Source organism: Camelus bactrianus, chromosome 15 (genome assembly GCF_048773025.1).
Source record: "Camelus bactrianus isolate YW-2024 breed Bactrian camel chromosome 15, ASM4877302v1, whole genome shotgun sequence".
NCBI lineage: Eukaryota > Metazoa > Chordata > Mammalia > Artiodactyla > Camelidae > Camelus > Camelus bactrianus.
In genome coordinates this window covers 45,296,377-45,310,508 of record NC_133553.1, presented here as the reverse complement: position 1 = coordinate 45,310,508, position 14,132 = coordinate 45,296,377, and the positions used below count along the sequence as shown (strand labels likewise).

The window sequence follows — 14,132 nt, the reverse complement described above, 5'->3', positions numbered from 1 at the left end:
AGTCATGACCCGGCCTCCAAGCTCTTCAGAGGAGACGGCACATGAGCCCAGCCCTGAGGCCTGCCGCCTTCTGTAGCAAGATTGTAGGGACTGAAACACAAGGCCCCCCAGTCTGCAGAAGTTTTCTAGTGAATTCGTTGCTCCTTCCTCTTGGCCTGGTGAGTGCTTGGTGACCTTGGGTGGCCCTCTCTGCTCTGGAAGATATGGGCCTGCCTTCAAATGGGCCAGTTTTCCTTGTGTGTTCATCTAACACTGATCCCATCTTAATATTAACTGCAATATGTTTTTTTAAAAGTATCGAGTTTTCTTTTCCTGGTCCCTCTTCTGTCCCCTCCACTCAGTTTCTACCTATGAATGATGTAAGGTTGTGTCTAGTTCATTTTTTTTTTTGGCACGTTGTCCAGTTGTTCCCACACCATTCATTTTTCTCTCTTTGCTCCACTGAATTGCCTTTGCTCTTTTGTCAGATCTCAGGTGACTAAATTTATGTGGGTCTATTTCTGGGCTCTCTATTCTCGCCCACTGATCTATTTGTCTGTTCTTTCACCAAGACCACATTGTCCTGATTACTGTAGCTTTATAGCAAGTCTTGGCATCAGGCAGTGTCGGTCTTCCAACATTGTTCTCTTTCAATATTGTGTTGGCTATTGTGGGTCTTTTGCCTTATCGTATAAATTTTAGAATTAGTTTGCCGATATCCACAAAATAACTTTGCTGGGATTTTGATTGGGATTGCACTGAATCTACAGATAAAGTTGCGAAGAACTGACATCTTGTCAGTATTGCGTCTTCTTATCCATGAATATGGAATCTCTCTCCATTTATTTGAAGGAGATAGCTTTCATCGTGGTTTAACAACTTTGAGATCCTTCATCAGAGCTTTGTTTTTTTCCTCTTATAGATCTTAAACATATGTACTTTGGTAGATTTATGCCTAAATATTTCATTTTTGCTGATGCTACTAGGGGCCTCCTCTGTCTCCTTCCTTCTGTTTCAATCTATGAAAATCCAACCCACCACGGGCTACAAAGGTGAATCTCAGTTCTGCGACTTGTATGCTGTGTGTCCCTGGGCGAGTGATTTAACCCTTCTTGAGCCTCAGTTTCCTCATCTGTAAGATGGTAAAAATAACAAGTACTTGAAGTATTGTTAGGATTAGTAAGATCAAGGGTAGACTCAATCAATGCCTGTCATAGAATAGACCCTCTGCTAAATAGTAGTGGTTATTAGTGTTGTTGTTGGTTTTTGGTTGTTACTTTTTTTTTTTGCTTGTTTTCAGTCTTTTTTATTTGGGGGGGGTGGAATTAGGTTTATTTATTTATGTATTTATTTTAATGGAGGTACTGGGAATTGAACCCAGGACCTCATGCACGCTAAGCATGTGCTCTACCACTGAGCTGTACCCTCCCCCAACAGTGTTGTCATTTTAATAATATTTCCAATACCACCTCTTCCATGATGCTGCTCCTCAGTGCTTCATCTGAAATCATACCAATTGCATTTTTCTTATAGAAGTTTCCACATGGTAATTGCACTGAGGAAGCTAAGAGAATAGGCAAGGTGGGAAAATTTTTTATAAATTAAGTGAAAAACTGAGGGTTATTCAATAATGGCTTGATGATTGAATGAGTAAACCCAGGAGACAAATGGGTTTCATCTTAAGTGGTAACATGATTTGGAAAGGTATTGTTTGAAGCACAAGGTAATAGTGCTGTGATTAACTAATGGTGTCTGTTATGAGCAGGAAACTCTATGTAATGTGTTTGCCAATGGTAGGATAAACTATAGATCTATAGGATATTATTAACTGGATGTGGCTGCCAGAGACGTTCCGTCAAAACTCCTCATTTCACAGGTGAAGACATTACAGTATATGCCAGATGTACAGTTGTGTAAATTTTCTTTCTTCCTTCCTTCCTTCTTTCTTTTATTTTCTTTCTTTCTTCCTCTCTTTCTCTCTTTCATCATTTGGCAATTTCTTTAAATACATATAGCTGTGTCCCAGAGGAATTAGGATATAGTAAGTTATATAGTTATCAACTACAGTTCCCTTCTATGTTCTTTTTTCCTCAAGTAAAACCCCAGAATATTCTAGAACCTTGGAATCTAGAAGGGGAAAAGTAATGAATGCTTACCATGGTCTCAAGAAAGACAAGTTAATGTATAAAACCATCAAATGAACAAAGCATGTGTATTACTTCTGCAGAAGAGGGATGAGAGAGAGTTACGAGAGAGAAGGAACCCCTGGCCCATGAGAATCTAAAGCCTGCTAGCGCTGTAGCCTGGAGAAGTCTAGTGTCTAGGTACTTCAGCCAGAGAGGACTCAGTCAGTACCCAGAAGGATGGTTGGTCAAAGGGTGAGGGATGTAGGAGACCAGTCAGTGGCTTTGTTGTCCTGAGACCTGGTTCCCATGGGAGTTCAGGAGCTTCCGGTGGAGGGACTGTGCTGCAGGTGAGGTCATCCACACACCTCCTCCCTGGGCTGCAGCCACTATCTATGCAACACTCGGAGATTATCAAGCACTTAACCTGCCTTGGCATTTGGTCCTCTCCACAACCTTCTGAGGTAGAAGATATTATCTCCACCTCATGTGTAAGGACTGAGGTTTAGATAAGTGAATTTCCCCAGGACAACACAGACAGTGGCAGAGCCAAGATGGGCATGCAGGAGTTCTGACTCCAAATCCTTACGCTAGTCCACACTGTTTGATGGTCCAGACCCTCCAGATGAGATGTGGAGTGGTTCGAACCAAGTCCTGCTTCCACTCCAAGCATGGGGGAGTTGTCCTCTTGAATTCTGGCCCCCTTTGATTCTGCTGACAGTTTGTTTCCACGGTTGCTGAGGCCAGGTCTCTGAGAAGAATGTTCCTGCTCAGACTATTCCCGATTAGCCCACTGGAGAGCCCCTGCTTCCTGAGGGAGACTCCCACAAGGAAGATGAAAATCCCACAGCCCCATTTTGGGGCAGATCTCGCATGGCTCTGGGCTGCCGGCTGTCCGTGAGGAGGGAGCGCCGTGTCCCTCTAGCCAGAGCTTACTTGTTGACTTTTGTTGGTATGTATCCTCTGCATGATCCAATCATATTAATCTGCTTCAAGCAGCCTATAAAATAAAGACAATTGCAATGCCATAAGGAATAGCATATCCCCAACCATAAATAAATTAGGGCTCTAATTCCTTCAAGGCATGCGGGTGACATCACACACTGGGAGAGCAGAGCTTGGACAGGCTGTTCACAGAGCCACGAGTCTGAGATGGAATTACCATCTTCGTTTATTTACATCTTCTGGTGGCTAGGTTGCTGTGACAGATGATTTCTGAAAAGTCTGGTCCCTCCAGATTATGACCTCATGTTCCGCCCTTCCCCTCCTTCTCCCCCTACTTTTCCCTCCCCCATTCCCTCTCTCCCACCTCTTTTTCTTTCTTGTTTCTGTCTCACATCCCCAGGCATTTCCCGCATTGCATTTTATTTTCTCTGTGCTCCTGGTAAAGAACAGAAGGAGGGAAGCACCTAGCACTGAGAAACAATGGCAAATTCCAGACGCAGAGGAGAGGCCTCCAAGAAGTGGGGGAGGCACAGGAAGAATGAATCTCTCCTGCAGTCATGATTTGTTGCATTGCCCCAAGGCCATTTATTCATGACCTCTCTAGGGACATATAGCCTTTCCTTGCTTAAAATTTCAATTTAATTAAATCCACGAGGTATGTTCTTGGATGTCAACCATGTCCTAGGCAACATGGGGCAGTCAGAACCATATGGAACCAAGGAATTTCAGAAGCAGACAGGCTTTCAGTGGTCTCCGAGTTAGTTCAACTCCTCATCTTACAAACGAGGGACCCAAGACCCAGAGAAATAAAGTGATTTTTTCCAAACTCATGTGGCTAATTAATGACAGAGCCAAGTCTAGAGACTGCTGAAAAAGTGGGAAACCTTAGCAACGTCCGCCAGGGCCTTACAGCCTCATCAGAGAAGACAGACATCTTCAAAAGAGTTAGCTAATAACAGGAGAGAATACATGATCAGGGCCAAACTGAGAATGACAAAAACTGAATTTGAGGAAGGAAGGAAGCAATATTGGCAGGCAAGTTTGGGACAGATCTCACGGAGGAAGCAGCAGTTGAGTTGGATGCTGAAGGGGAGATGGGATCTTGCTTGGCAGAGATCAGAAGGGAAGGCATTGTGGGTAAAGAAACAGCCTGAGCCAAATAATAAGCCTGAGGGCGGGGGTAAGCATTGCCTGCACACAGAAGTTCATTGGGACTCCAGTGGCAAAGAGGGGGTCAGTATCAAAACTTGATACAGCAGAGGACTCTGGACTTAACCCTGAGGTCAGCTGTGGGAACTGGAAGTTCTTGAACAAGAAGCAATAAATGAAAGCATGCTTTAGAGCTTTGCTATGCAAAATGTGGTCTGGGGACGACCAGCACCCGACTTGGGAGCTTTTCTGGAAAAGCCCCATCTCAGTCCCACCCAAGGCCTGCTGAAACAAAACTACATTGTAGCTAGATCCCCAAGCGCCTCACCAGACACATCGATGTTGGAGAAGCTCTGCTGTAAGAAAACTGGCGAAGTGTGAATGCCGCTTCTTGGTTGTTCTAGAGTTGTTCCCTAGTGATGCTAACTTTTCCCTGACCAAGGGTGACTTAGCAAACGTTATTTACTCAGACATTCTTGCAAAGGGAGAGACACTAACTAACAGACTGTTTTCACACAGAGTGAAGTGTTCATGAATACCGTTTAACAGTTGATGAAGATAACAGTATTAGATTTTTGAACACAATTAAATGTTTCTTCATTTTCATCATGCTGTGCTCTTTTTCGTGTTTTGGAGCCCACGGAGTTTCTTCTGATGATCAGACATGTTTTGAGCTCTTGAAAAGCTCTTGGGCTTTAGAATCTAATGGATAAAACAGGCTGTGATGGGTTCTGCAGGAGTGAGGACCCCCACATAATTCAGGGCAGCTTCCTGGGGAGGTAGCAAGACCTCAGCAGGAAAGATGAGTGGGATCCCACCCCATCCAAGACCCCCACCCCATGCCTCCAGACTTCAAGGGAACACTCAGGCCTGGAGTCACTAAGGGTTGAAGGCTCTTCCGCATCTCCAGGCACTACATAAACCAGATCCTGGTACCGCCTGGGTCCAGGTGGGAGGTGGAGCCAACAATGAGTAAACTTCCCACTAGCCCACAGGATGAGGGCTGAGAGTTGGAATTAAGTTGATTTAAAGAACATACAAAGTGGTGTGTGTGTGTGCCTGAGTTTATAGACCAAGATGAATACTTGCTATATTTCCTTTAAAAAAAAAATCTCCTCCCATGGCCTCCTCCAGAGGAAGGAGAGATTGACGTGGAGCCCCCCTCAAGCCCACCACCAAACCAAACCACAAAGTGTGTGCCGACTCTGGGTCAGAGCTTCCTCTCCCAGTGACCATCTTGAAGCGCTTTCAAAGGCCGAAGTTCCACCTGGGGCCCTTCTGCCCTAGCTGACTTGCTTTGGTCTTCTGGGGACGGTTGCCCAGCGAGGAACGGGCCTAGGGGTGTCTATCTGCCTCTCTTCGCAGGCCATCTGGGAGCAGCAAGGCGGGGGGCTGCCTGTGAGTCTGCTCCTCGGCTGGGCCCCCCAATGGGCTGCATTCTTTGAAGCACCGGGCCCTGTGGTTCCCCTCCCCTCAGAGAGACCACCACAGTGAGGAAATCTTCTGCAGCAATGGGAACCTTGCTGGGAGCCTCCTCTCTTAATTTTATCTTTTTAAAATTGATATTTAATTCACATACCACAAAATCCACCCTTTTAAAGTGTACTATTCAGTGATTTTAAGTATAGCCCCAAGATTGTGTAATCACCACTACCTAATTCCAGAACATTTCCAACACCCCAAAAAAGAAACCCATGCCCGTTAGCCATCTCTCCCCTTCCCCCCGCCCAGCCCCTGGCAACTGCTACTGTTTTCTGTATCTGTGGATTTGCCTCTTCAGGACTTTTTATGTCAATGGAATTATACAATATGTGGCCATTTGTGTCTGGCCTCTCTTCCCTTTTATCTTGCCCTCAGTAATTTCTTATGAAGGTCTAGAAGTTGCCAGTCTGAGAAAGATGATAATAGTCCTGGAGGAAATTCTCCTAAGAAAAGCCATTGGCCTTTCTCTTCCTGAGTGTTCCTCGGGGTGGTTCCTCCAGACCCCACAGCCTTGCTGGGACTCTACTGAAGGGACAGGTCAATGAATGTAAACCTGTTTTGCTTGAGGGCTGAGGATCCAACCCTGGGCTTACACTACAGAGCGAGGGCTGGCTACTGGCACAGAAAGTAGCTCTGCTCAATCATGGCCATGGCCATTTCATATAAAACATTTGAACAACCCTTCAGAGTATAAAAATGCCTCCTCAGTTGATTGTAACTATGGAAAGAAAGGGTGAAAGACTTGCCCAAGGTCCTGGAGGTAGGAGGCAGTAAAGCAGGGTTCAAATTCAGGACTTGTGTTCCAGGGCCTTCCCCGTCCGCTGCTTCCGTGTTTCTTAACGACTCTGATGGCACTTTGGGTGGTCTAGACGACCCCTGCAGTACTGACCGGCAGCCTCTTCCTTTTCTTTCTCCGCCACCCCAACCCCACCTCCCTGAGCTTCCCTCTTTCTACATCCTGCAATTGCCCCAGTGGTCCACGAACATTGCTAACAGTCCTGCTAACACTGAGGGCACATGCTTTTTTCTCCAACTTTCTGGCTATGATCTTGAGAAAGTTATTGAACCACTTGTGCCTCAGTTTCTTCATTTTACAAGTGAGGATAATATTGGTACCTACCTTTTAAGGCTGATAATTGATTCATGTAAAGAGCTTAGAACAATACCATAGTAAGCATTTGATAAATGATAGACTCGTTTTGTGTTATATGTATTTGTATTTCTCCTGCTGCTGTGTTAAAAAAAAAAACTCTATTTGTGAATATTAAGTCTTGGATAAAAGAGATGTTCATAAATACTGGAGGAAGGAAGGAAGGAAAGAAGGAGTGAAGGAAGGAAAAAAAAAGGGTGGAAGGAAGAGAGGAAGTGAGGGATTTACAGTAGCTTCTAAATACAGAACAAAGATGGATCTGCAGCTAGGTTTTCTTTTTGCTTTCAAAATATCTTCATGCACACACCAAGAGAAGATTTCTGCAGGGCAGAAAAGACAAATCCATTGGCAAATTATGAAATTCGCTTGAAGTTGCAAACAGAAAGGCTAGGGTGGGTCTTCTTTGTGGTTAGCATTGGAAGATCAATACTCAATCCTTTTCAATGCACTCTCATATCTAAACCTGCAGTTACTCTTGATTACATCAATCGCCATTTTATTAGATTCTCCTTTCAGCATCCTAAGGGCCTGGCTTATTTCATCCTCTGCATTGGCTGGGTATCAAGTTCGCAGTTGGGTTTATCTCCTTTTCCTCTCCTTGTGATCTCCCTAGTGAAGATCGATGTTCTCGCTTATAAAGTGCACAGCATTTCCTCACATTAGTGTTAGGACTGCTTTGTTTGCTGATTTCCCTTTAACTTGTCCACCCTCATGTACCTCATGTTGGAAAATGCTCTCAGTGTCTGGAGAGAAGGTGTGTTGGGGACAGGGGGAGGCGATGTTATGAGAGGACTGAGATTCCAGACAACCAGGAGGTTCTTTTTCTTGACCCTTCCTACATTTACCTGAGTTCCTGGTTCCCAGTGCAGCAGCTAGAGACAGCACTGGATGACATCCCTAAATGGGGCAGAACCTCAGAAGCCTGTTATACCCTTAATGCTATTCTGACAGAAGACATCTGGGTTATGGGAAGTCTTTACGTAGCCATATTTGGTCCTTAACGTTCCCATCCTTCCTTCGGTTCCACCACTGCAAGAGCTGATTGGACCAGAGGCAGAAACCTGAATCAAGGGCAGCCAATCCAAAAAGTAAGCTGTGCCCATTAGATTCCCTTTCTATGGCATTTGAACCAAGGAATGCCAAGCAAAGGATATAATTAGCTATAAAGCTAAAACAGAAGGTTTGTAATGTAAGAAGAAACCAGAGAAGCCATGATAATCTAGTATAAGCCAGAATTACATGCGAACGGAAGTAATAAGTAACAGAAGCCAGACTCAAAGAGTTATCAAGAGGAGAATGGAGCCGATACACCAAAAGATGAAGAAATACTGTAAGGGCGAGAAGCCTGTGCTAGCTCCCTCAGCTCTAGACCACATTCTGGTCCAGGCCATCAGTATCCTTAAGATAGATCTTCTTTTCTACTGAGGTAACCTGAATAAGCCATTGTTTCTTACAACCACCAGGACCTAAGTAGCACCTGTTCCTCAGGCCTCTCTGGAGAGTGGGAGCCAGGTCTAATGGGGTCCTCAGACCACAGGCAGTAACAGGGACACTTTCAACTCAAGTCAGTGCTGTGCACTCGGAGTCTGGGATTCAAGTTAATCCAGCAAGCATGTAATTGGAGCACCTACCACCATGAAGCCCTGTGTAAGTTTTGCAGAGGTAAAGGTCAATAAGAAGGTCCTTGACTTCAAGGAGCTCATGATCCAAATAGGGTGGAAGGGCTGAAGACACACACATAATTACGTCAATGCAAACTAGAACAGATACATGTGGCAGAGAAGGAAGCACAGTGCTTTATGTTGTGGTCACATTAGGATGTGGGGTTCAGGAAAGGCTGCTCAACTTTGCTGGGGATGCAAAGAAGAGATGGAGGAGTATTGTGCAGGCTGCTTCTGCAGAGTTTGATGACTGGTTGGGTGTGAGGGGTGGGGAAGACAGAGGATGATCCTGAGATTGCAAGTGACATTGTCAACGTAAGAGGAGAGATGTTGGATTTAGGACACGCTACCCCAAAATATGGCACCTCAGCATATCTTAAACTGAAGGAATTTTTTAAAAAGCCAGCAGAAGTGGGAAGATCACTCTGACCTCCCCTACTCATGCTTCTTCCCTGATATAGGTCATAAAACTCCCATGTGATACATACTCTCTGCACCAGGAGGAAGGAAGACATTCTTATCACCAGAGACAGGGAATTTGGGGCCAAGGAATCTGTACAAACAAACCTTGTTAAACTCACCCTTATGTTCCAAGTTTCTTCTCCACCATTTTTCTACCCCGGCCCAAACCCCTCTGTCTTGTTAATTCTTTGCAAATTTATCATTTCTTTGTCTAAAAGGTGTAAAAGATTCCTGCTCTTTGAGTCTGTACTCTATTTAAAATTCAATAGAATTTGTATGCTTTTTTCCTGTTAATCTGTCTTTGTCAATTTTCGTCAGACCCAGCCAGGGACCCTAGGAGGTGGAGGAAAACTTTTACTCCCCTACTTTGGGAAGTGGGAAGGAATGGATGGGGTCCAGATTTGGTGTGCTGAATTTGGGATGCTGGCCAGCAGAGGACATCACAGAGGAGACAGCCACTGAACAACTGGAAGTGTGAGTCTGGGATTTAAGAGAAAGGGCAGATTAGGAATCTGGAGGAAGGAGTCATCTGCAGAGAAGTAAAACTGGGCAACTAAGCAGGGAGAAGGGAGGAGGGGAAAACTAAGCAGGGATGGCGCATGGAGCTGGCAGGAGGGAGGAGCATGGGCAAGTGAAATGAGCTGAGTGGAGCAAAGAGGAACATAGAGGAGAGGAGAGCATCTCAATAAGAAAGGTGAATTGGGTACCAGCTGAGCTGGCTGTTGGACCAGTGGGCAGGGGAGAAAGGGAAGGAGGGAAAGGGCAGTCATTTGAGAGTCTTGAACAATGGCGTTAGAGGGAACTAGGAAAGAAGAAGGAGGGGAAATGGTAGAGTGGATGTCAAACAGCTGAACCCCAGGGGACAGCAAGCAGGCATCTACTAACCTCATCCCACACACATCATGGGGTTTGGAGCAGAGTGTAGGTGATGGGGAGGAGAGGATGAGACCCAGAGACAAAGCTCCTGAACAGGGAGGGAGTATAATGTCATAGGCTGAAAACCTTTGTTTCCCACGAAGATTTAACCTTCTCCAAACCCATCTCATAGAAGCCCCCATAGACTTATATTTAAAAAGTATTATTTGTGGATTTTCTAATTTTATAAATGAAACAGTTTCCATTTTTGTTTTTATTTTTTTAATTGGACTATAGTTGATTTACAATGTTATATTAATTTCAGGTGCATAATTTAGTGATTTGATATTTTTATAGATTACACTCCACTTAAAGTTATTATGAAATATTGGCTATATTCCCTGTGCTGTATGTTACACCCTTGTATCTTATTTATTTTATACTTAGTCGTTTGTACCTCTTAATCCTCTTCCCTTATCTTGCCCCTCCCTCACCCCCTCTGGCAGGCACTGGTGTGTTCTCTATAAGTCTGTTTCTGTTTATATTTCAGGTTCCTTGTTTTAACAAAAAAAAGGATTCAAATAAGGCAAAAGTCTATAAAGTAACAAGTGAAAGTATGCCATAAATCGTCCTTCCCTAAAGATGAACACCATATATTTTTTCCAGAACAGTCTATGCACATGAAAACAAAATTCACTCTTTCCAGAAATAAATAAATAAATAAAAGCACGCGTGCACGCACGCACGCGCGCGCACACACACACACACACACACACTGATGGGCAACTTGTTTTTTTTTTTAAGCATATTGTGAACTTTTTCCCAGATGGGCACATATAGATCCACTTCATCTTTTTTCAATAATCACAGTGTTCCATCGTGTTGATTATGGAATTACCGTAGTTTAACTAATTCCCTAATGAAGAGTTAGGGGGCTTCCAACTTTATGCTATTATAAATAATGTAATGAATATATCTATTTTTTTTCCATAATTGTGTGAGTATTTCCATGGGATAAATTCCTGTATGTAGAATTCCTGGTTCAAAGGGTACATACATTTTAATTTTTATAGACAATGCCAAATTGCTCTCCAAAAAAATGTTGTGCCAATTTACTCTTCTATCCACAGCATAGAAGTGCCTATTTTCCCCACCTTTTTTCCAGACTGGGTATTAGCAGTGTTTGTCATCTTTCTTACTCTGACAGGAAAATTCTAAATTTGCCGTTGTTTTACTTTGCATAGAGAAAACCAACCAATAGCTGTTGCCACCATGTTCCCAGAAAAGACACCTTGGATGGTTCCAGAGCAGTGCCCATACCCATGTGAGTGCACAACCATCTACACCAGCAGGAAGAGGAATCATATACTAACCCCCATGGTGCCCAAGACCACACACTCAAGAAATATTTTTAAGTTGAGATTTTGATGGCGGAAGTTCCCCCACGGAATCAAGAAGGAATCAATAAAAATCTAAAACTTGAATTGCTAAAGCCAAGCATAAACAGGTTCGTTTATATTTTATTCTCAGGCAACATCTCTCCCCAAGGGACATTGTTTTCCTTCTACTAATTTTCAATTTCCTCCTCTCCCAATGCCTGGATGAGACCAAAGGTATTACCAACTGCTGCTCAGGGTTGCTGTGGCCAACAGTTGCATCCTTCTGAAGCGCCAGCTGGTTGGGGACACTCTCTGGCAGCCCGTTAGTCCACAAAGCCTGCCTCGATGGTTCCACAGCTTTCTCCAATGCAAATGACTGAAAACATGCCTCCCCAACAAGGAAAATATGTAAGCTTTAGTTCTCAAGTTATGTTTCATGTTTACAACGGTCTTCTCATCATCGGTAGTTGGATTAAATTTAGTGATTACAAAGATTTTTGTTTTTATCAATAATACCCTTGATCTTGAAAAACAAGAGCAATTTAAATAGACCCAGATGCTGAAAAGCTCACCACATGTTTATTGTATGTTTTTAATTGCATTGTATTTGAGGCTGTCATTTAAATCAATTAAATATGAACGTTATTCCCATGGCCACGTTTTCCTGGTCTCTCACAATAAATCTTTGCTGTTCCTAGTTATTCGATTGCAAAATCTTTGAAGGAAAACGTTTAATGGTAATTACGTTTTCCCCTACACTCCTGTGAAACAGGTACACCCCCCCACCCCCAACCAAAGCCCACATGGAGCTGAAACGTTATCCCAGAAAAAATTCTTCCGGCCCTGCAAAGTCATTGGATTTTAAGTCACTGCTCTCTGTTTATCCCCTTTCAGCGAAAGTTCCTTCCCCCTTTAAAATGGATCATTTAGTTTCGTTATTATCACTACGATTATCAACAACTCTTTCTGTCAGTGCAATTCAACCAAGACTTACTGAGTGTCCACTGACTTTCTGTAAACATTTCCTCCATCTGTAAATCAAAGCGATGTCGGTGACACTGGTCACACGGCAGTGAATTCTGGGGCAGAGAGGAGAGGAGTGGGGAAGGAAGGCATGAAATAATAAAATAGCAGGCTGTGTGGTTGAAATAAAGAGAAGGCAGCTTGACATCAGGGGACACGAATTGAATCCTGACCTGAGCATCAATCAGTGACTCCGGGCATGTCATTTAGCCTCGTCTGAATTTTAGTTTTCTCACCTGTGAAATAAGTGTGCACCAAAAACCTTTATGAGAAACCACCCTCTCCAGACATGGTGAGTAACAGTTGTGTAGATGCTTCCTCAACAGTGGACATGCACAGGGCCAGACTGCTTCCTGTTTGTGCAAGATGCAGCCCCTCTGAGGAGCCAAGGTTCTCCCTGGGTCCCTCAGGTCTTGCAGATGAGGGGAGAGCCCAAAGAGTTCTAGCCAGAACCAAGGGAGCTAAGATGTGTAGGAGGGCCCTCCTGGATGGCGATGGGGACCTGGTGCTAAGAAGGAAAGCCAGCAGAGACCTGCAGAAGTGTCCCAACCCTTGGGATGGAGATGAAGGAGTGACCCTTGGGACCCTCCTGGGGATAAGACGGGGCTGAAGGTACCTGACGTCTCAAAGCTAACCAGGTTTTCACTCTTGTTTTCTGGGTTTATTTTCCTTTTAACCTCCCTTAAGAAGCCTTCTGAGAAATCCCAGCTGTCACAGCTGGTCCAGGGGGAGTTAAGAGAAAGGGCGTGTGCCCAGTTGGGCTAGGGCACTAAAAAAACAGCCCTAGCAAGGCAGGAAGAGTGGAGTCAGGACGGGAGAGCCCCAGGGATGACTACGCTGGGAGACCAGGGCCTCTTGGTCCCAGCTGTTCATCCCACCTAGAGAATCTCCTTCCAGAACTCCATCCATTCAGAGACTTATTTTATTCCAAGAGGCAGAATTTTCTCACCTTCTTTCCAAGTCTCACACCCCAGGTACCCCAGGCCTTGATACCTCAGTTGGCTAACAGCACTGCCTCCTGCTCAGCAAGGGTCACTCTGAACTGTTTTCAGCCATGGTGAAGGCTTACATGGCGCCCTCCACACTCTCCCAGGCCACCAGATGCCCCACGGCACATGCTGGCTGGCTATAGCAAGGTGCAGCGTGTGGTCTGGAAGAGGATTTTCCTGGCTTCTGTGCTCAAACGTTGACCTCATCATCTCAGACTTAGCTCCAAGCAACAGAGTGAGTCTGCCCACCTGACTCCCCTTTGTGATGTAAAATGCTGAATAACCATGAACGGACACCAAGCTCGGGACCCTGTTCTAGAAATTAATTTGCTGTCAGGGGTCAAGTGCCTTCCACTGAATGTCAAAAGGCCACTTAAAGATCAGCGCAACCCCCTTATCATCTGTGTTTGACATCGGTGAGCCCCGCCAAGCACGGCACACGGGAACTCAGAGCTCCAGCGGCCTGCTTCCAACTCTTTAAGCTCAAACTGTAATAATCACAGCAGCTAACAGGTTTGTTTGTCTGTTTTTTCAGAACATAATGTATGCCAGACATAGATTATCTCAGAAAATTCTTACAATAAATCTTTGCATCTACTCTTATTTTCCTCATTTTAATTGGAAAACGGGGATTCGCAGAAAAGGATCTGCCCAGAGTCACACAGCTGGGGAGCGGGGAAGGCCAGACACCAGTGCAGGCTTGGCCTCCTTGCCACGAAGCCACACTGTAACAGTGGCTGGTTTTCGCTAATTTTCTTGTGGTCACTGGTACCAAACACCAACAGCAGCTGGCTAAATAAATACGTAAATAAATAAGGGAGTAAGGAGCGGGCTTAGCATTTACTGGGAGATTTCTAGAAGCCCTCAGAATCCAATGGAAAGCGGCACCCTCAGGCCAGAAGGAAGCAGGGCAGCTGGGGGCCTGAGCGGCAGGG

General features: G+C 44.7%; 1 long non-coding RNA gene across 8 annotated transcripts in view; it reads left to right on the top strand.

Annotated features, from left to right (window-relative positions):
• Window positions 1-11,838, top strand: part of LOC141579862 (uncharacterized) — a 225,336-nt gene extending 213,498 nt beyond the window's left edge. For 7 of the 8 annotated variants that reach the window (XR_012511941.1, XR_012511940.1, XR_012511935.1 and 4 more), the window contains one exon: window positions 11,051-11,838. This is a non-coding gene — a long non-coding RNA (uncharacterized LOC141579862). Of the gene's footprint in view, window positions 1-9,269; window positions 9,426-11,050 lie in introns of all 8 variants that reach the window. The other variant, XR_012511938.1, reaches the window with a different exon arrangement.
• Window positions 11,839-14,132: the final 2,294 nt, after the last annotated feature.